This window comes from Engystomops pustulosus, chromosome 7, assembly GCF_040894005.1.
Source record: "Engystomops pustulosus chromosome 7, aEngPut4.maternal, whole genome shotgun sequence".
NCBI classification, from domain to species: Eukaryota; Metazoa; Chordata; class Amphibia; order Anura; family Leptodactylidae; genus Engystomops; species Engystomops pustulosus.
The window spans coordinates 86,800,165-86,824,442 of NC_092417.1; positions in this window are offsets into that span (position 1 = coordinate 86,800,165).

Consider the following 24,278-nt stretch of genomic DNA (forward strand, 5'->3'; position numbering starts at 1 on the left):
TGAAATGACATATTAAAGGCTGTCCAGTGACAGCTTTCACGATTAACCATTTAACAAAATGAGGAAATGCAAAGGGAAAAATAAAAACAATGATGGGAGTTGACAAGTATTGAGGGTCTAGGAATGAGAAGTATTGCCATTTTTATGGTGGATGCCTTCCTCTATTAACATGTTAGGGACCATGTTTATCCGTTATGAAACTATAAGCCTACGAACATCAGTAGTGCAGAGGTATCAGTCTAGAATTTTGTAGCTATGACTTGTTTTTATTCTCATTGGTTTATGCTGTTGTTTCTTTAGTGGTTAATACACTGACAGAATTTCTACTTTCCCCTTCATTTTTTGGCTTCCTTTATTCTGCAGTGATACAAGCCATTACTACACAAGGAGACAAGACCTACGTTCTCTGTCTTTGCTCCTTGGAAAGGGACACAGAATTATAAGTACACACCTGGAATACGGTAAGTAAGCTATGTTTCCATGTGTATGTACACTCACCGGCCACTTTATTAGGTACACCATGCTAGTAACGGGTTGGACCCCCTTTTGCCTTCAGAACTGCCTCAATTCTTCGTGGCATAGATTCAACAAGGTGCTGGAAGCATTCCTCAGAGATTTTGGTCCATATTGACATGATGGCATCACACAGTTGCCACAGATTTATCGGCTGCACATCCATGATGCGAATCTCCCGTTCCACCACATCCCAAAGATGCTCTATTGGATTGAGATCTGGTGACTGTGGAGGCCATTTGAGTACAGTGAACTCATTGTCATGTTCAAGAAACCAGTCTGAGATGATTCCAGCTTTATGACATGGCGCATTATCCTGCTGAAAGTAGCCATCAGATGTTGGGTACATTGTGGTCATAAAGGGATGGACATGGTCAGCAACAATACTCAGGTAGGCTGTGGCGTTGCAACGATGCTCAATTGGTACCAAGGGGCCCAAAGAGTGCCAAGAAAATATTCCCCACACCATGACACCACCACCAACAGCCTGAACCGTTGATACAAGGCAGGATGGATCCATGCTTTCATGTTGTTGATGCCAAATTCTGACCCTACCATCCGAATGTCGCAGCAGAAATCGAGACTCATCAGACCAGGCAACGTTTTTCCAATCTTCTACTGTCCAATTTCGATGAGCTTGTGCAAATTGTAGCCTCAGTTTCCTGTTCTTAGCTGAAAGGAGTGGCACCCGGTGTGGTCTTCTGCTGCTGTAGCCTATCTGCCTCAAAGTTCGACGTACTGTGCGTTCAGAGATGCTCTTCTGCCTACCTTGGTTGTAACGGGTGGTGATTTGAGTCACTGTTGCCTTTCTATCAGCTCGAACCAGTCTGCCCATTCTCCTCTGACCTCTGGCATCAACAAGGCATTTCCGCCCACAGAACTGCCGCTCACTGGATGTTTTTTCTTTTTCAGACCATTCTCTGTAAACCCTAGAGATGGTTGTGCGTGAAAATCCCAGTAGATCAGCAGTTTCTGAAATACTCAGACCAGCCCTTCTGGCACCAACAACCATGCCACGTTCAAAGGCACTCAAATCACCTTTCTTCCCCATACTGATGCTCGGTTTGAACTGCAGGAGATTGTCTTGATCATGTCTACATGCCTAAATGCACTGAGTTGCCGCCATGTGATTGGCTGATTAGAAATTAAGTGTTAACGAGCAGTTGGACAGGTGTACCTAATAAAGTGGCTGGTGAGTGTACATCTGCATGCATCTGTTTATTCAGAGGACGATGCAGAAAATTTTGTGCTCTGGTAAATAACTTCCAACAATACCAGCAAACAACACCTACTTATATTTAAAGAGAAAACACCCAGCACATCATTGCTAGTTTTTGGTATAAAAGGAGTTCATTGTGAAAAATATAATAGTGAAGGGCTATATATTGACATTCCTTGTGGGGGTCATCTAAAGAATCAAGAGAGGAGTAAGGGGAAAATAGCATGCTTGTTTAAAGTCTTTGGTCAAGGTGCCCATTCCCCAGCTTTGGGCTCCTATGCAGCTGAGCAGACTGCACCGTCTATATATTAGGGTCTGTGTTTATTGATGCGTAATATGTATTATAAGGACTTGGAAACATGTATGATTGTACATGTATTACTGAGCGTCATCTCCATAGTGGATTTTTATTAATGGTTGTGTATAGGTGCTATTCCCTCTAGTACTCTCAGTGCAATTGGTAAAAGGAAGTTTCACGTTCCTTAAAATTTATGGCCTATCTGTAGAATAGGCCATCAATATTAGATCAGTGAAGGCCAACACTCAACAGCCCCACCAATTAGGTTAGGGAATCTATTGTTTACACATTTCCTGCATTAAAGACCACTGAGGCTTTCTGTTCACTAGAGACCAGTGACATCAATAAGAATGTAGCCTGTCCCATGGACTGAGATTGGTGACATCAATGAGAATGCAGTCCATTCATCACTAAAGATCGGTCAGATCACTAGGAATGCAGCCATTTAGTAAAGCCCAATTGCATCAGTAATAATGCAGCATTTGCATGCAATGGAGACTAGTGGCATCAATAGACCAGACCAGTGGTGTCAGCGAAAGAACTTTATATTTTAATAGATTAACAAATATCCAAGTTCAGCGATAAAAAAGCAAAACAATCAATTTAACATTTTAATTTAATATTTTAAAAAATATATTGTCTTCCAAATTAACAGGTGAAATAAGATCTATAGAAGAGAATTATTCTAATATTTTAGATAATAAAACATCACATTCTTTTACTATATATTCACAGGTCTGAGCATTGCATAACGGATCACACATTTCGACCCTTAGCCAAACATTTTCTCTGCAAGCTCTGGATGTAAAACTAACTAACTTATATTCTATTTGATCATAGGAGACAGCTGGTGACTGGTAAGCTGCACATTTTCCCCTCCCAAGAGTTTAGAAACATTACCCGTCTATTACATTTCTTGCTACATATAGTTATTCCTAGAGGTATTAAGTTAGAGCAAATGACGTGTGTGGAGACGTGGCTTTTGTTCTGGACGTTGTGCCATAAATTCTAACATGCATTGATTTTTACACAAAACCCAAAGATCGGTAATGCAAGTAGTATTTATCACGTTCTTTGTCGAGCTCTCAGTCTCCAGGCTTGATTGAGTACGTGCTTTTCCCTGTCATCTTCTGCTGGGAGTGTCATAGTATCAGTATGAGACGATGAAACAAAGGACAGCTGACCTCTAAACTGGGAAAACGGATCTCAAACCAGCTGCTCGCTATCTCTCCCTGCTCTTTTATCAAGTATCAGAAATTAGTTGGGGCAAAGATCATATGAGCCCCATGCGGGCAGCACTTACATTGCTGATTACTTGATGTGACAGGTTCCTCTCTCCACAGAAGTAATGCTGGTTTAAGAAGAAAATACCAGTGGTGACAAACCACACTGATAAGGCTCTATCAGTTGTCTACATGCAACATCTTAAGAAAAAGGCCTTAAGCTCAATAGCCAATGACATGGGCGAAAATAATTGTTCATGTAGGGGTACTTGGTGCAGGTGGAGCCTAAATTATATAAAAATACCCATATACTGTCAACATTTACAGTTAGATCTTGGTGAGTGGTTACTGTTTTATTTATTCCATATTCTGAGCTGATGGGTCAACAACAATCAGTAGGACTTTCACAATCATAGATAGAAACAAGGAAGATTTTGCTTCCAAGAATTACTGTATGTAATTTACTATATAACTTGACTAGTTATTATTGAACATAGGCCTTCTTGTATTCAGTTTGACTTGCTTTAATCCTGAAGAAGACAGTTGAGCATTTGATGAGTCTCCACTTGACATTAGGAAGGTGGTTAAACATCAAAATGATATGTATATTGGAAAGGTTTCTACCATAATGGTTTATCATTAGTTCATAGATTCAGAGATAAAATTTGGTTTATTAAAGTCTACCATACTGAAATCATCATAATTATGGAGTTTGTGAAGCTTAGCACTGGCCTACAAGGACTACTCACTACAGAAGAAGACTGTCAACTCAAATGGTAGCTTGTATGACATCAAATGTAGAAATTTAGTGTATGGTGTGCTGGGTGGCACGCTGCTGGGGCACATTACCCCGCAGCTTTGACGGTGGATAAAGAAGAATCTTCTTTACATTACAACATCTTAAGTGATTATAAATCTGCTCCTATAACTCTTGACATGTTCATAAGTATCTCAATGCTTGTTTACAGATACGGGCCTGTTGCCTGTACTTGCCCACACATCATTCTTTGCTGTGTTTATATCATATGTCGTAGAGGAATTACACACGTCAGTGAAAATTGCACGCCGGAATGGGCTGGCTTGAAAGCAATGGTTTGCCTCACCGTGTGCAGAAATTAAACTTTCTTCTGCAAAGCGAGAAGGAATTATGGACACAGTTAAATTGAGCTCATGTCAGGGAAAGAATTTGAGACAAGATGCAGACACCGACATCCAGGCATTTTTGCATGAGAGGAACGAAACATTTTCCAGAGTTTGATGGGTAATTCAGTGCCATATTTGATAAATATGAGCTGAGCTAAGGAGATAATGCCATTTTAGAGGGAAAAAACCCTTGACTTGAGACTAGTGTAAACCATTTGAGAGATTAAGGGAAAAGGCTTGAGTCTCTTGACATACCTTCATACCAGCTTCAGTACTTTTCAAAATTATGATTATCTCCCCATTCACTGAGCATAGAAAAAAAGTACAAGAACACAACCAGATATAGCACATAACATTTATATTTAAGGAGAACTGTTTGTACAACATTCAAAATAATTTTTTTCCCCAAAAAGTACTTTCTGTTGATCAGTATTCACTTCTTCTTCTAAATGGCTTTAACACATTGCCAAGGCATAGAAGGTGACAAAGAAATTTTATTCTATATCACTGATTAGTAAAACTTGGACTAAGAGCAATTTTGCACTAGTGTATCTAGATCTAAACAGCATTTTCCCACTTTAGCATCATTGCAATCATATATTTACATGCAATCTAAGATATAAATGGTTACTCCTAAAAAATGCCTAATGATGAACAAGTATAAATATACAAGCAGAGGTTTTAGTAGGTTGCTGGTTTAGAGTATCCAGGTGTGTATAAATACAATGTCAAGCATGATCTTAGAGAAGGATTTGATGCTGCCCAAAAACTGGGAAAGATTATAAGAAAATTTCCAAACAAATTGAAGTCCATCATTCTATAGCAATATTCTTTTAAAATTGTACTACACACCATTTACTGGTATTTTAGATGCCCTGGATTGGGTCCTAGTACCGATAGTAATTTATCCAAAGTCCAGTCTCACTGATATGAGTAGAATGCAAGATTTTATAGTTAGCTGAGAAACAAAATAGTTCTCTTTCAAGGCATTTAGGTCAAAACATTGACCTTCTTCAGACACAGTTTATCAAAGATAAATGGAGTAATTGAGAAGCCATGCCACTCTGTAGTGTAATGGCTTTAAAACATATTTACGGAGCTTGGAGAGAGCACTGTCATGCTATACCCAAACTGTGCCCAAACTGCTAAAACCTACTTATTTATTGCCAAGTACCAATACAGCAATTTACACAGTGACTTATTGCTCCCTGCTCTGCAACTGCTTTCTATGGCATCAGTGTTCTCATGACACCAATACCATTGAAAGAAGGAGGGGAACCAAAGAAGGAGGTCCATTAGCTCCTAAGATAATCCAAACCTATTCACCCATTCTCACTCTTCCTGAAGTCCCAGAATTCCTAGGATTAGTTGATTTAAAATAGCACTGAGTATGACAAGTTCTGGGATGCATGGGACTGCAGGAGGAGGCCTTGAGTGGTGTCTGGTGACTTCTGTGTTGTGATGATGGCCCACTTGTCCATAGAGAGGGCTCTGTGTGCAATTGTGCCATAGGTTAGCCATCATTGTTCTATAGTAAAAAACATTATTCCTAAGTGAAGAACATGCAAAACAGCTGAAAATCTGCATCCCTTCTGCTTGCTTTCAGTCTGTGATTCCAGGTCCTGAAATGGCTCTTGTGTACATGTGTATTGAGAGCTGGAACAGATGTACAAGTATCTCAAGGTCCTTCTCAGTATAAACTTTGGTGGGTGATTTGGGTAGCCATGGGCCCCATAGAACGCTTGGGGTCAGCTACCATCCAAATCACCTATATTGTAATCGGCTACTGACTGGATCTCAACAGAGCTGTGCATAAACCAATGGCCACAAATCCCAATGAACTTAAAGAGGTATTCCGGGAATATGAAGGTCTAATATAAAAATCCATATCACTATAAATAAATATAACAAAGCTCAATGTCATATTATCTCAAATGAAGCTTAAATATTTGCACTGCAACCAAACAACTACAGCCAAACTTAGTGACCACATGACCTGCCGGATATGTGATGCAGACATGTGACTAGTGGCCATCTTATGTCCTGTGTCTGCTCTGCTCAGGGAAAATCAACGGACTGATTAAAGATCAAGTAGCATTCATTACAGTGTATGTCTGGAGCATTTTTTTTGCTAAGGGGACCAAAATTTTAAATAACAACTACCGTATATTCCGGTGTATAAGACGACTTTTGAAGACAGAAAAATCTTCTGTCTTCTCTGGGGTCGTCTTATACGCCGGTAATCACGACCGCCCGCCGTGTATTCACGGTGAGGGTCGGGTCGCGTTGCATGGAGAGGGCTCACGGGCAGAGCCCTCTCCATAGCCGGTAAGTCTATGCTGCATATTGCAGCAAAGGCTTACCGGTAACACCCGCGATCGGTGCTAGCAGGTGGTGTTTTCACAGCGGGTGTTTTCACAGCGTTGGCTGCCGGCAAAGCCTCAAAAAGATAGCGGCGCATGGTAGCGATCCGTCTCCATGGTAGCCTCGGGTCTTTGTTTTAACCACTTCATTACAATGTGCTGATAGCACATTGTAATGAATGAGGAAAATCCCCATATACTGCCATACTGCAGTATGGCAGTATATGGTAGGATCGATCAGACAACCTAGGGTTAAAGTACCCTATGGAGTCTGAAAAATAGTAAAAATTAAAATAAAAAAAAGTTAAAAAAAAAAATTTCAAATCACCCCCCTTTCCCTAGAACTGACATAAATATAAATAAACAGTAAAAATGATAAACACATCAGTTATCGATGCGTCCGAAAATGCCCGATCTATCAAAATATGCATTTTCAATGCATTTAACCCCGTAACGGAAAATAGCACCCAAAGTCGAAAATGGCACTTTTTTGCCATTTTGAAAAATATAAAAAAATCTATAAAAAGTGATCAAAAGGTTGTACAGTCCTAAAAATGATATAATTGAAAATATTATCAAATTTTGCAAAAAATTACACCACCCACAGCTCCGTACACCAAAGTATAAAAAAGTTATTAGCGCCAGAATTTGGCAAAATCAAAAAAATAATTTTTGTACAGGAGGTTTTCATTTTTTGTAAATGTATGAAAACATTATAAAACCTATACAAATTTGGTATTCCCTTAATCGTAACGACCCAAAGAATAAAGTAGACATATAATTTGGGGCGCTCAGTGAAAGACGTAATATCCAAGCCCACAAGAAAATGGCGCAAATGCGTTTTTTCACCATTTTCATTGCATTTGGAATTTTTTTCCCGCTTCTGAGTACATGGCATGGAATATTTAATAAAATAAAAATTTAAGGTACAGTATGGTAACATTTACAGTAAAATGGACGATGGTAATGTTGTTGTTGTATGCCTTATGTTTATGAGCGACAGTTTTCCTGCTATATACCTGCATGTCATAAGAATTTAAATTAAAAAAAGGACCATGTTAATTTCAAATCTGTTTTTTTTTTAATTTTTACCGGTGTTTTGTATGCGTTGGAAAAGGGGTAGTCTTATACGGCTTAAACTCTATATTTTAAACAGGAAAGTAGGGGGGTCGTCTTATACACCAGGTCGTCTTATACGCCGGAATATACGGTAATTACATATCATCTTATATTTTAAAAACCCATTTGTATATGAATTATGCTGATTCCTGGATTACTGCTTGATGGGCAAAAAGAGTGGACAAAATCTGCCATGTATCATTCATGTTGTTGTTCATCTAAGGTTCTGTTTCCTGAATTTCAAGACCATTTCAGGACCATTTTTTTTTAATATGATGTGATATGTAGACCCATCAGATTCAAAGAGGGTGTCCTTTCTTTTTTTCATGAATGCATGTGCTGGAGACAGTTGATTTAAATGTTTACATACAGACCTAGCCCCTATGCCCCATTAGGAATTCTAATAATGGGGTCAAATGAAAATCTGTCCCTAATAAAGGGGACATAACTCAGGTTCTTACTACAAAGTGCTTAGGTCCTAAGTGAATGAGAAACAGGATTTATCTATGCTTCTATAAAGGTTCTAAATATTCTCTAGTTATTTTACAGCACTTATTTTTGCAACAAGCAAGATGTTTTATCCTCTTGTGATAGAATTTACAGTTTTTATTAAAAAGAAAAAGCATTTTGACGAAAGTCAAAAGAACGAAAAACCAATACAAAAAAAAGGAAAAGGCTATTTTACATTCACAGCCCTCTGGTGGATGTTTTCTATTAAGGTCTGATTTGATATATTGCCTTTTCTTTGTTCTTGTGATATTTTATACATGTAGCATTCATTAAATCAAAGTCTGTGGCACGTTATCGTAGCACACTTATGTTGTTTGTGTTGTGTGGTGCTTGTTCACTTTGAATTAGAATGGCTGTTCAGTTTAGTATGTAGCATTGCTTTAACAAATGCAACAGTTGGACATACAGGGGCACATTTACTTACCTGTCCCATTGCGTCCGCCGATCCGGAATGTCTGACGAGGATTCGGAGCTGCCGCGATTCATTTACTGCGTGCGTCCGATTTCTTGAATGTGTCACTTCCCCGCTCAGGTCCGCCGAGTTCACCATCTTCTTTCCGGTGTATGTAAGTGTTGATCTTGTGACACAATTTGAATTTTAAATTCCGCGGTTTGTCCGAATCAGTCAGGTTATCCGATGACCATGCCCCCTGATTTGTGTCGCATGCAAGCCGGTGCGCCAATCAGAAATATTCGGGAAACTCGATGGAAATGCGCCCGACGGACCCTTAGTAAATGTGCCCCACAGTTTACTAACCCTACTGATCAACCTCCAGTTCTAATTACAGTCATTGCCAGAAGTTTTGAGAATTATATAAATGTTCATTTTTACAAAGTCTACTACATCAGGTTTTATAACGGCAATTTGCATATACTCCAGAATGTTATAAAGAATGATCAGCTTAACAGCAATTAATTAGAAGGTCAAAATTTGCCTAGAAAATGAACTTTTCCCCCCAAAACACATTTCAACTTCATTGCAGGCCTGCCTTAAAAGGAGCAGCTAACATCGTTTCAGTGATTGCTCTATTAACACAGGTGTGGGTGTTGATGAGGACAGGCCTGGAGATAAATTTGTCAAGAATCGCACAACTGGACACTTTAAAAGGAGGCTGGTGCTTGGCATCATTGTTTCTCTTCTGTTAACCATGGTTATCTCTAAAGAAACACATGCAGTCATCATTGCACTGCACAAAACTGGCCTAACAGGGAAGAGTATCGCAGCTGGAAAGATTGCACCTCAGTCAACAATCATTGCGTCATCAAGGAATTCAAGGAGAGAGGTTCCATTGTTGCTACAAAGGCTCCAGGGCGCCCAAGAAGGACCAGCAAGCACCAGGACCATCTTTTAAAAGTATTTCATCTTCGTGATCGGGCTACCAGTAGTGCAGAGCTTGCTCAGGAATGGCAGCAGGCAGGTGTGAGTGCATCTGCACGCACTGTGAGGCGGAGACTCTAGGAGCAAGACCTGGTGTCAAGGAGGGCAGCAAAGAAGCCACTTCTCTCCAGAAAAAACATCAGGGACAGACTGATATTCTGCAAATGGTACAGGGAGTGGACTGCTGAGGACTGGGGTAAAGTCATTTTCTCTGATGAATCCCCTTTCCGATTGTTTGGAACATTTGCAAAACAGCTTGTTCGGAGAAGAAAAGGTGAGCGATATCACCAGTCTTGTCCCATTGGTATGGTGGCACAAGACATCCCTTCCTCCCCAGCTAAGAACAGACTCTTCCTGAATTTAACCCATCCAAAGCATATTTTCCATAATGACCATCTCTATATCACTTTGAACACCTCCCATACCACATATTAGATTAATGTTGGTGATAATCTACCATGTGTGAAGGTCTTTTCCGATGTATCACAATGGCAGAACCAGAGTTGGTTAAACTTGCCCAGCCCCTTGCTGCCCTGATTAATATAAATAATGTCCAGTAGCACTTACTCCCTGCCACCTACCAAATATTGCATGAACGCAAGCTTATCCTAGCACATAGGCATATAACAGCTGTTTTATGTGTATAATTCATAAAGATATGCCCAAGTCATCCAGTTTATCCTTGCCAATTATAGAAAAAGAGAATCTGATTTCTTGCTATGGGTAACACTGATGGTTTTTAATTGTATGTACAAAAGAAAAGGTCAGCTCCTTCAATAGTAATTTATCTATTAGGTCTATGTTGCCTTGGTCAGCTATACAGTTGTATTTTTGTACATCTTTATTGATGTATTTTTCATTTCATGTAAGGCAATTGTCTCAAAGGAATATTTACCATAAGGTAGTTGTCTCCATCACTTACCCAGTATCCCTCCGTAGTTTAAGAAAATAGGAAAAGTGATATCTAGTCATAGAAATGAATTATTCCAATAAAAGATGCTAATGCATAAAAATTATAATTGGAAATGTAAATAATCAGGATAAATAGTCTTCCTAAACTGATCTAGTGACTCATTATGGAAAACAGATACAAATGGTTTTGAAATCCCAAGGAGCAGATTTTTTATATAATATTTGTAGATGTTATTTGTGACATAAAAACTATTACTGCCTTCCAACCACAGTGTTCCACTGACCTTTTTGATGCTTTGTTGCTAATGTCTTTTTTACTCTTGGTTGGGTTTCTGTGACACATCAAATGGTTTCTTTATGCAGACAGTGAGATAAATCGAGATCATGTATTCATTGCCATCAGTGAATCCTCTTCATCAGTTCTGGCTCTTCCATAAAATACACTTGATCTAATCAAAAAAAGATCATATTCCTTCAAAGTACTGCCATTAATGAGTTCCCTCACGCCCTCTCTAGATTAAAAAAAAATAACAATTTAATTAAAAATATACATGTGTTCAGGAAAAAAGCAAGTGTCCAAAAGTGTAAATATAAATTCTACACGTTCAAGCACATAAATAACTGAAATGTTCAGAAAAATTCCACATCAGATCAGAATATGCAGGAAATTTATGTGATTGAGACAGATTTTAATTGATTATCTGGGTGTTTGAAAGTGCACATCAGAAGATTAATATTTGGCAAAATAAATCAAATAGAAATTTTACTATTTTTTTCTTGTTTGAATTGATTCAGGATTCTTTTTTTGTTTTACCATAAGCAATACAATGGTTTTGCTTAAAAGAAATGATCCGTATAGCATCAACAATAGAAATTGTTTAAGGATATAATAAATTAAGAAATGGAGTAGTATTTGTTTTGAAACCTCCCAATTGTGTTAATGCTTATCAGTACATAACAGTGGGTTTATGTTAGGCTCTTCCATGTGTAAACTCTTCACGTTCCGCGCAGTAATAGTACGCCACGGATCTGGGAATGATGTATGAAGAGGGCTCACGGGGTGAGCCCTCATCATACAGACATGGGGTTTGCTGCATATTGCAGCCAACACATACGGCTAACACCCACGATTGGTGCTAGCACCGATTGCAGGTGCTAACTTTTGCCGCTGGTGACTGTCAAAGACTGGAGGGGTGTGATACTTGTTACTTGATACTTGTTTTCGATTGTCACTTCCCGTGACGCCAGGGAACGGTGATCAGTTGCCATGACCTGTATGGTTAAAATGTGATAAAATGCCATATACTGCAATACAGTATCAGATTGTCTAGAGATAAAGTAAAATATAGTAAAAAAAAGTAAAAAAAAAAAATAAAATCACCCACCTGTCCCTAGATGTGAAATAAAAATAAATAAGCAGTATAATTCACAAAAAAGCGTTGCTGTGTCCATGGCCAAAATGCAATAAAAAGTGATCAAAAGTTTACACCATCGGGGAGTGGCCTGGCTATGGAGGAGAGCAGACGCGTCTTACCCTAGCTCTCGCTCACCACCGGGTTCCACGGTGCATTAAGTGTCACCCAGCACGACAGTCAGCACACACATGGGCCCAAAAAAGAAGAAGGACTCACAGAGTGTCCCGGCGACACCATCAAGGAGCTCGGCGAGAGGCATCGGCCGGTACCTGACTCCCTGCCACCCGAATGCCACGAGGTCCTCCGGCATCAACATGGCGGCGACGATCGCGGGCCGCGGCGCTGCACGAGCAGCACAAGCTTCTCCCTCTCCTCGGGCGCTGGAGGCCATCAGTGCGCCCGAGACCTTGGATCCCTCCCCACGGCTGAAAATAAGTGGAGCGGAGCAACCCTGGCATCAGAGGGCAGCGGTGGCGGCTGGCGGAAGCGCACGGCCCGCAGGAGAGATAGCCGCGACAGATGCGGGCAACAGCGCTGTGCGGGCGGCACAGGTGTCTTCTCCTCCTCGGGCGCGGGATGACATCAGTGCGCCCGAGGCTTCGGATCGCTCTCCGCGACAGAACGTGAAGGGAGCGGAGCAGCCGCGGCAACAGAAGACAGCGGTGGCAGTTGGCGGGAAAGCACGGCCCACAGGAGTGATGGCTGCCGTCCACGTGGCTGAGCTCACTCCAGAACAAGATCGCTGCGGGCCGGAGGCGCCACAATCACCGGGGGAGGCAGTCCCGAATGAGCACAGCCCGAGAACTCTGGAAGGAGAAGGTATGGCAGAGAGAGGACCAGGGGAATCCCATGGTCGGGAGACGGGGGTTCCTGCAGGCGGGATCTCCCCTTCCCCCACAGGAGAGTCCCTTATGCCAACCCAAAGGCAGGGACAAGTGGAGGGATACCCCGCAGATAAGCCGGCACCCAGACGCTGCCTCCAAGTGCAGGCTGAGGTTCACTACCCTGCCCATATAGAGAGCCCAGTAAAGCAGCAGCAGATTAGGGGGGCGCAGCAGATGCCTTCAGGTGGCATTGTGGTTAACCCCGGCCAACCTGAGGCTTATAACGCCATATGGCCGCCCCTACAGGCGCAAGAGCTGCAGGAGAGAGAGTCTCTTGGCGGAAGGGAGGACTTGGGAGTACCATACCAGCAGCCCATGCCTAGCTTTGCTTCCCAACTGTCAGGCACGCCAGGTTCTCCTAGGCAGCTGGCACAAATCCCGACACAAGTGTCGACGACATGGTACTCTAGAACACACGCCCCAATCCTGCACTCCCCTGTCATCTCACCTCAGATGTTCATGGCCACGCAATCCCCAGAGAGAATCGCTACTCCACAATTAATGGTCTCTAGCCCCCTGGGCTCCTCACCGGCCTCACAGGTGTTTATGTCCCCATCTTTTGACACTCATCAGACCGCGTTGCTGACACAAGTTATGGAAGGTCTGGCTGAACTGCGCAACTTTAAGACACACCTGAAGGCAATACCCACCAGGGAGGACATGGAGTGCTATGTGTCTCGCCTTGAACAATATTATGGTGCAGAAGTATCTATTTTGAGAGAGGAAGTTCAGCAACTGAGAGCTAGAACGGAAGTAACAGAGGCTGCCCAGTCAACAATGCAAGAACGGTCAGATTCTCATGCAGCTTTATTGGCAACGCATTCATATTAGAGATGAGCGAACACTAAAATGCTCGGGTACTCGTTATTCGAGACGAACTTTTCCCGATGCTCGAGTGCTCGTCTCGAATAACGAACCCCATTGAAGTCAATGGGAGACTCGAGCATTTTTCAAGGGGACCAAGGCTCTGCACAGGGAAGCTTGGCCAAACACCTGGGAACCTCAGAAAAGGATGGAAACACCACGGAAATGGACAGGAAACAGCAGGGGCAGCATGCATGGATGCCTCTGAGGCTGCCTAATCGCACCATTATGCCAAAATTATGGGCAACAGCATGGCCATGACAGAGTGACAGAATGAAGCTAGATAGCATCTAAAACATCCAATAATTGACCCTGACACTATAGGGGACGGCATGCAGAGGCAGCGGCAGCAGGCTAGAGAGTGGCATGGCGACATACCCTAATTGGACTCAGGCTTCAAACCAATGGGTGTCAGAGAGGAACCAAAGGAGGTGAGCAAGAAGCGCTCAAATAATATCGGTACATGATAAAAGTTTGCCAGTATATTTTGTGGATTACACAGCAGGGTGGCGACAAAGTTAACATGGAAGCCATGAAAACAACCCAAAATTCTGCCTGACACAGCTCGTTTGATAAGGGGACCATGTATGCTTACAGTTCATGCCAGTCGCTGCACTGGCTGCCAGTCTCCTTTCGAATACAGTTTAAAATAATAATAACCCTCATCCATAAAGCTCTGTATAATGCTGCACCCCCCTACCTCTCCTCTCTTATCTCAGTCTATCGCCCAACCCGTGCTCTTAGATCCGCCAGTGATCTTAGATTAACCTCTACCCTAGTGCGGACCTTTCACTCGCGTCTCCAAGACTTCTCTAGAGCTGCACCAATTCTATGGAATGCTCTGCCCCGGACTATCAGACTAATACCTAACCTCCAAAGTTTCAAACGTGCTCTTAAAACCCATTTCTTTAGGCAAGCCTATAACACTCATTAACTGCATGAAGTTTTTACTCTTCTACTAACCCGTCCTGTGTCGTCCTCCCATCTGTTATCCAGCAACCAACAGGCACCAGACTTCTCTGCAGTCCCATTCACCCTGGACCTGGTATATAAGATGACGGCTGAGTGGTTCAAGCGACAGCAATTCCATTTATTATATTTTTTTCTATTCCCTAAGAAGAATGGCTTGACCATTAAATATTCTTTTACCTCGTGTTACCCCATCATCTTCATAAACCGTAAGCTCTGGCGAGCAGGGACCTCACTCCTGTTGTTCCATACAAATGTTGTGCTCTGTTACATTACATTTGTATTTGTTTCCTATGATTTGTAAAGCGCTACAGAATATGATGACGCTATATAAATAAAGATTATTATTATTATTATTATGGAGGCAGTGAACTAGTAGTAGATTAAAGGTGCTGCAACTATGTTAGTTGGATCTTGGGATGGAGCTGGCGCTCTGCAGCCAGACGAGCTTTCGCCAATCCAAGCCCCTGTCTCTAGGCTACTCCCCAAACAGCACTTCTAAGAACCTTTTGTATAAGATCAAGTGTAGTAGCGTTCTTATAAGTTTAGGATATGGCGGGTGAGGGGAATGTAAACAGATGCGCAAGAAGCGCTGAAATAATATCCCTAAATGGTAAAAGTTTGCAAGTATATTTTGTGGATTACACAGCAGGGTGGCGACAAAGTTAACAACTTTGATGTGGAATGCCCTGTAATAGCTCTTGGGCGGTGTGCCTTTTATTGCCTAGGCTCAGCAGTTTCAGCACCGCCTGCTGTCGCTTAGCGACGGCACTGCTGCTGTGCCTAGAGCTACCGACTGATGGCGCCATGCCCACGGATGGTAATTCGGAGGAGGAGGAGGTGGAGGAGGGGTGGGAGGAGGTATAGTAGGCCTTTGAGACCTGGACCGAGGTAGGCCCCGCAATTCTCTGCGTCGGCAGTATATGACCAGCCCCAGGGTCAGACTCGGTCCCAGCCTGCACCAAGTTAAGTGTAGTAGCGTTCTTATAAGTTTGGGATATGGCGGGTGAGGGGAATGTAAACAGATGCGCAAGAAGCGCATGATGCGCATGGAGCTGGCGCTCCGCTGCCAGGCGAGCTTTCGCCAATCCAAGCCCCTGTCTCTAGGCTACTCCCCAAACAGCACTTCTAAGAACCTTTTGTATAAGATCAAGTGTAGTAGCGTTCTTATAAGTTTAGGATATGCCGGGTGAGGGGAATGTAAACAGATGCGCAAGAAGCGCTGAAATAATATCCCTAAATGGTAAAAGTTTGCCAGTATATTTTGTGGATAACACAGCAGGGTGGCGACAAAGTTAACAACTTTGATGTGGAATCCATGAAAACAACCCAAATTTCTGCCTGACACACCTCGTTTGATAAAGGGACGATGTATGGAGGCAGCTATATGGACGACTTTTGGAGGTAGCAATGGAGACAACGTGTGGAGGCTGCTATGGAGACAATTTAATTTGGATAGTGCCTGTATGTGGCAGTCCCAAACATTTTTCAAACCAGAGGAGCAGGTAGGTGGCCCTCCAGTAAAATGGAATAGATTGAGTGCCTGTATGTGGCAGTCCCAAAAATTTTTCAAACCAGAGGAGCAGGTAGGTGGCCCTCCAGTAAAATGGAATAGATTGAGTGCCTGTATGTGGCAGTCCCAAAAATTTTTTAAAACAGAGGACCGGGTAGGTGGCCCTCCAGAAAAATGGAATAGATTGAGTGCCTGTATGTGGCAGTCCCAAAAATGTTTCAAACCAGAGGAGCAGGTAGGTGGCCCTGCAGTAAAATGGAATAGATTGAGTGCCTGTATGTGGCAGTCCCAAAAATTTTTCAAACCAGAGGAGCAGGTAGGTGGCCCTCCAGTAAAATGGAATAGATTGAGTGCCTGTATGTGGCAGTCCCAAAAATGTTTCAAACCAGAGGAGCAGGTAGGTGGCCCTGCAGTAAAATGGAATAGATTGAGTGCCTGTATGTGGCAGTCCCAAAAATTTTTCAAACCAGAGGAGCAGGTAGGTGGCCCTCCAGTAAAATGGAATAGATTGAGTGCCTGTATGTGGCACTCACAAAAATTGTTTCAAACAGAGGACCGGGTAGGTGGCCCTCCAGAAAAATTAAATGCATGAAGTACTATAGCAAGAGCCAGTGGGCCCTGTCAAAAAAATAGCCATTTTCCTCTGCTTTACTGTACAAAGAGGAGGAGAAGGAGGAAAATGAGGAGGAGGAGGAGTGGATCAATTATTCAGGTTGAGCTTCCTTCACCTGGTGGAGATTGGAAATTCTGAGAAATCCAGCCTTTATTCATTTTAATAAGCGTCAGCCTGTCAGCGCTGTCAGTCGACAGGCGTGTACGCTTATCGGTGATGATGCCACCAGCTGCACTGAAAACCCGCTCGGACAAGACGCTAGCGGCAGGGCAGGCAAGAACCTCCAAGGCGTACAGCGCCAGTTCGTGCCACATGTCCAGCTTTGAAACCCAGTAGTTGTAGGGAGCTGTGTGATCATTTAGGACGATGGTATGGTCAGCTACGTACTCCCTCACCATCTTTCTGTAAAGATCAGCCCTACTCTGCCGAGACTGGGGACAGGTGACAGTGTCTTGCTGGGGTGACATAAAGCTGGCAAAAGCCTTGTAAAGCGTACCCTTGCCAGTGCTGGACAAGCTGCCTGCTCGCCTACTCTCCCTCGCTACTTGTCCCGCAGAACTACGCACTCTGCCGCTAGCGCTGTCAGAAGGGAAATACTGTTTCAGCTTGTGCACCAGGGCCTGCTGGTATTCATGCATTCTCACACTACTTTCCTCTGCAGGGATGAGAGTGGGAAGATTTTGCTTGTACCGTGGGTCCAGGAGAGTGAACACCCAGTAATCGGTGCTGGAATAAATTCTTTGAACGCGAGGGTCACGGGATAGGCAGCCTAGCATGAAATCTGCCATATGCGCCAGAGTACCAACGCGTAAGAATTCACTCCCCTCACTGGCCTGACTGTCCATTTCCTCCTCCTCCAACTCCTCCAACTCCTCTTCTTCTGCCCATACACGCTGAACAGTGAAGGACTCAACAATGGTCCCCTCTTGTGTCTCGCCAACATTCTCCTCCTCTTCCTCCTCATCCTCCTCCACCTCCACCTCCTCCGATATGCGCTGAGAAACAGACCTGAGGGTGCTTTGGCTATCAACAAGGGAATATTCTTCCCCTGTCTCTTGTGACGAGCGCAAAGCTTCCGACTTCATGCTGACCAGAGAGTTTTTCAACAGGCCAAGCAGCGGGATGGTGAGGCTGATGATGGCGGCATCGCCACTGACCATCTGTGTTGACTCCTCAAAGTTACTCAGCACCTGACAGATATCAGACATCCACGTCCACTCCTCATTGTAGACTTGAGGAAGCTGACTGACCTGACTACCAGTTCTGGTGGAAGTTGACATCTGGCAGTCTACAATCGCTCTGCGCTGCTGGTAAACTCTGGATAACATGGTCAGTGTTGAATTCCACCTCGTGGGCACGTCGCACAACAGTCGGTGAGCGGGCAGTTGGAGGCGGCGCTGCGCTGCCCTGAGAGTGGCAGCATCTGGGCTGGACTTCCTGAAATGCGCACAGATGCGGCGCACCTTCGTGAGCAAATCAGACAGATTGGGGTATGTCTTGAGGAAACGCTGAACTATCAGATTTAACACATGGGCCAGGCATGGCACATGTGTCAGTCTGCCGAGTTGCAGAGCCGCCACCAGGTTACGGCCGTTGTCACACACAACCATTCCCGGCTTGAGGTTCAGCGGTGCCAGCCACAGATCAGTCTGCGCCGTGATGCCCTGTAATAGCTCTTGGGCGGTGTGCCTTTTGTCGCCTAGGCTCAGCAGTTTGAGCACCGCCTGCTGTCGCTTAGCGACGGCACTGCTGCTGTGCCTAGAGCTACCGACTGATGGCGCCGTGCCCACGGATGGTAGTTCGGAGGAGGAGGTGGAGGAGGGGTGGGAGGAGGAGGAGGCATAGTAGGCCTGAAACACCTGGACCGAGGTAGGCCCCGCAATCCTCGGTGTCGGCAGTATATGAGCAGCCCCAGAGTCAGACTCGGTCCCAGCCTCCACCAAGTTAACCCAATGTGCCGTCAGCGATATATAGTGGCCCTGCCCGGCAGCACTCGTCCACGTGTCCGTGGTCAGGTGGACCTTGTCAGAAACGGCGTTGGTCAGGGCACGGATGATGTTGTCTGACACGTGCTGGTGCAGGGCTGGGACGGCACATCGGGAAAAGTGGTGGCGGCTGGGGACCGAATACCGAGGGGCGGCCGCCGCCATGAGGTTGCGAAAGGCCTCGGTCTCTACTAGCCTATAGGGCAGCATCTCCAGGCTAAGCAATCTGGAGATGTGCACATTAAGGGCTTGGGCGTGCGGGTGGGTTGCACTATATTTGCGTTTCCGCTCCAGCGTCTGGGGTATGGAGAGCTGAACGCTGGTGGATGCTGTGGAGGATCGTGGAGGCGACGATGGGGTTTTTGTGGCAGGGTCCTGGGCAGGGGGCTGACTAGCAGCTGACACAGGGGAAGGAGCAGTGGTGTGCACGGCCGGAGGTGAACGGGCTTGTTGCCACTGAGTGGGGTGTTTAGCATTCATATGCCTGCGCATACTGGTGGTAGTTAAGCTAGTAGTGGTGGAACCCCTGCTGAGCCTGGTTTGGCAAATGTTGCACACCACAGTCCGTCGGTCATCCGGTGTTTCCTTAAAGAACCTCCAGACTTCTGAAGATCTAGCCCTCGCCGCAAGAGCCCTCGCCACGGGAGCTTCACTAGTTGACACATTTGGCGCTGATGCACCAGCTCTGGCCCTGCCTCTCCGTCTGGCCCCACCACTGCCTCTTCCAACCTGTTCTGGTCGAGGACTCTCCTCCGTCTCAGAAGCACTGTGTTCACCCGGCCTCTCAACCCAGCTTGGGTCTGTCACCTCATCATCCTCCGATCCCTCAGTCTGCTCCCCCCTCGGACTTCCTGCCCTGACAACAACTTCCCCACTGTCTGACAACCGTGTCTCCTCATCGTCGGACACCTCTTTACACACTTCCACTACGTCAAGAAGGTCATCATCACCCACAGACTGTGACTGGTGGAAAACCTGGGCATCGGAAAATTGCTCAGCAGCAACCGGACAAGTGGTTTGTGACTGAGGGAAGGGTCCAGAAAACAGTTCCTCAGAGTATGCCGGTTCAAATGCCAAATTTTCCTGGGAGGGGGCAGACTGGGGGGGAGGAGGCTGAGGTGCAGGAGCTGGAGGAGTGGCGATTTCGGTGACATGGGTGGACTGCGTGGAAGACTGACTGGTGGTGGACAAATTGCTCGAAGCATTGTCAGCAATCCACGACATCACCTGTTCGCACTGTTCTGGCCTCAACAGTGCTCTACCACGAGTCCCAGTAACTTCAGACATGAACCTAGGGAGTGTAGCTCTGCGGCGTTCCCCTGCTCCCTCATCAGCAGGTGGTGTCTCACCCCGCCCAGGACCACGGCCTCTGACCCCTGCAGTAGTTGGACGCCCACGTCCCCGCCCTCGTCCTCTACCCCTAGCCCTCGGGTTAAACATTTTTAAAATGAGAGTTATAACTTTATTTTTTTTTTAACTTTTTTTTGTTTTTTTTTGTGTTTTTTGTTTTTTTTTGTGTTTTTTGTTTTTTTTTGAGTTTTTAAAACCAAACAATGCTATCCTATTGCTATGGCTATTTTCTAGCCAAGTATCAAAGCACACTACTATGCCAGATGAGATGACACTGAGTTAGTGCCTAATTGAAATCCAACCCCTACTAAATTTTCCCACTTCGGTCTTTGCTATGGATATGTGCGTCACTAAGCGCAGAACACAGCGGTCGCAAGTCTCACTACAAATTGCTCAGAATTGGCTAGTACATGCACTGCAGAAAGTACAGCCACCAGCAGATCAACCAGAAATCAAATATATAGAACGCTACTGTAGGCGTAAGTAAGCTCTTTGTATTCTCCTATGGCTATTTTCTAGCCAAGTATCAAAGCACACTACTATGCCAGATGAGATGACACTGAGTTAGTGCCTAATTGAAATCCAACCCCTACTAAATTTTCCCACTTCGGTCTTTGCTATGGATATGTGCGTCACTAAGCGCAGAACACAGCGGTCGCAAGTCTCACTACAAATTGCTCAGAATTGGCTAGTACATGCACTGCAGAAAGTACAGCCACCAGCAGATCAACCAGAAATCAAATATATAGAACGCTACTGTAGGCGTAAGTAAGCTCTTTGTATTCTCCTATGGCTATTTTCTAGCCAAGTATCAAAGCACACTACTATGCCAGATGAGATGACACTGAGTTAGTGCCTAATTGAAATCCAACCCCTACTAAATTTTCCCACTTCGGTCTTTGCTATGGATATGTGTGCCACTAAGAGCTAAACACAACGGTAGCAAGTCCCCCTGCTAATTCCTCACAAAATGGTACTAGATGCAAATTAAAATAAAAAAAGTAGAACGTTATTGTAGCCCTAAGAAGGGCTGTTGGGTTCTTTGAGAATCACTCCTGCCTAACAGTAAGCTAATAGAACACCCTAACGCTTTCCCTGACCAGCAGCAGCTCTCTCCCTAGCGGCATCCAGACACAGAATGATCCGAGCAGCGCGGGCAGCGGCTAGTCTATCCCAGGGTCACCTGATCTGGCCAGCCAACCACTGCTATCGACGTGTAAGGGTACCACGTCATGCTGGGTGGAGTGCAGAGTCTCCTGGCTTGTGATTGGCTCTGTTTCTGGCCGCCAAAAAGCAAAACGGCGGGAGCTGCCGAGCAACGAGCAGTTTCGAGTACCCTAATGCTCGACCGAGCATCAAGCTCGGACGAGCATGTTCGCTCATCTCTAATTCATATCAATTACAATACCTATCAGACCAGCTAGATGATGCGGAAAACAGGGGGAGAAGAAACAACATCCGAGTACGAGGCCTTCCTGAATCGGTAGAGCCCGCCCAACTACACGGGGCATTACGATCTTTATTCAACTCAATACTAGAAGTGTCCGAAGATACACCTTTGGAGGCAGACAGAGCACATCGGGCGCTGCAGCCTCGCCCCCCTCCTACCGATCCGCCCCGAGATGTCATATGCCGGGTCCACCGGTATCAGCTGAAAGATGCCATAATGAATAAAACCAGATCCCTGGAACGGATCTCATTCCAGGGAACGAATGTCCAACTTCTCCCGGACTTATCCAGATTGACCCTCCTCAAAAGAAAAGCCCTGCGGCCCCTACTAGAGGTTCTTAAACAACGCAACATCCCCTACACCTGGGGCTTCCCATTCAAGCTACAGATCCGCCATGGAGGGAACAAACACGTGATACGCCATCCAGATGAGATACCTATGGTAACAAGGTCTCTAAATGTTCCGACTCCAGAAATTTCAGATTGGCCGACCTTGCCGTTTCCTGCACCACGAGCGCAGGCCCCACTCCCCCAACAAGTCCCGGGGGGGGGGGAGGGGGGAGAGTTGGCCTCGGAGGCCCCCGTCGGCGGAGGAGGCGCATGAATAACCATTAAGACCATCCAAAGAATCCTCTTGGGCTGATGATTTCTTGTCCCCCATCAGGAGTATCCTTTACTGTGTGTGGACTGTTCTACCTATCATATTATCAGCAGCTAATTGCATATGTTGTTTAACTAGGTAGTGTGCTGGGTTACATATGTTGACGAATGACTCAGATATGTTAACCAAGACACAGGAACCTTAGACGTGGGCTCTCCCGATAGTTAGACTCCTCTCCATCCAGGGTAGCGTGCCCAGCTAGACTGTGCACGTGGTTTACATTGCCCTACTTGAACTGAGGGGCGAGCCCTGTTTAAGGTCCCCCCTTGCTTTAGGATTAAAATTTCAGTTCTTGTTGTGCTTACGCACTTTGTTAGACTAAAATACAAACGATTGTATTTGTACTTACATTGTTAGCACCCCTTGTCACCCCTTTCGTCTCACTTGACCTAGTGTTTCCTCCCCCCTGTTTTTACCTTTGTTCCCACCTAACTCGTCCCCGCATCACATTATTCCCCGTGCAGCACCCATAACCCAAGGACACCAGGCAGCGATTAGATCTCATACACAACATGGCTACTCTAAAAATTGGATCCCTAAATGCTCGGGGTCTTAATGTCCCTCAAAAGAGGTCGCAAATACTGTACGGAATGCACAGGCAAGGGGTAAAAATATTGTTCTTGCAGGAGACTCATTTTAAAACCGGCCATTACCCAGAAATCAGGGATAGACACTTCACTACCTGGTTCCATAGCTCTAACCCCGAATCACGCTCCAAGGGTGTCTCCATAGCGATAAATCGTTCCCTCCCACACACCGTCTTGAGTGAGATGCTAGATGAGGCAGGCAGATACGCCTTTGTTAAAATCCAGTTATTCAACCAGGTATTTACCCTGGCCAATCTGTACCTTCCCAACCGATCTCCAATTACAACATGTAGGAAAATTCTGCAGGAACTGACAGGGTTTACTGAAGGGTTGCTAATATTGGGAGGAGACTTAAATTTTCCCCTAGATGCTAAGCTAGACACCTCCTCAGGTAGGAGTCATGTTTCCCTACAACAGCTAAGCTCTTTCAGAAAGGACCTGCACAGCCTCCAACTGACTGACGTTTGGCGAGTTTTGCATCCCAAAGATAGAGACTACACGTATTACTCATCAGTACACGACTCCTATAGTCGCATAGATTATCTTTTTATCCAGCATAGGGCGCTGACATGGGAACCGACAGCATCAATCGGAAATATTGTGATGTCGGACCACGCACCAATATATGTTACAATCACTGTCCCTGATATTGCCAAAAGACCGTGGGCTTGGCGTCTTAATGACTACCTGCTCAGAGATGCTCTATGCGTACAGGAGATTAAGCACACCATTGAGTCCCACCTAGGATCGCCGGAACTCCGCCCAGAGGTCATGCCCATGAAGTGGGAAGCTCTCAAGTGCGAACTTCGCAGTCGCTTCACAGAGCATGGGACGAGATTAAAAAAGGAAAATGCAGCCAAACTCACTGCCCTACTACACAAACTACATGTCCTTGAGCAAAACCATAAAACAGTACGATCCCCAGGGGTCCTGGCAGACCTAGTAATAGTACGGGATGAGATCAGGGCCTTGTTGGACCGCAAATCACTCTCCCAGCGCATGCAATTTAGGAGCCGTGTATACGAACACGCAAACAAATGTGGTAGACAGTTAGCCAGACTTTTACACCCACGGTCGGGAGCGACACATATTCCACGAATTAGGACATCTGAGGGAAACGAAACGCACAACCCAACAGACATAAGCACAGAATTTGGGACATATTATGCCCAACTGTATCACATTAAAGGTCCCCTTGCTGATTTAGACCCAAAACTTTTATCGAGGCAGATAGACACCTACATAGGAGAAACGGCCATACCTTCCTTAGAGGAGGACGAAGTCGAGAATTTGGAATCCGACTTCAGTGA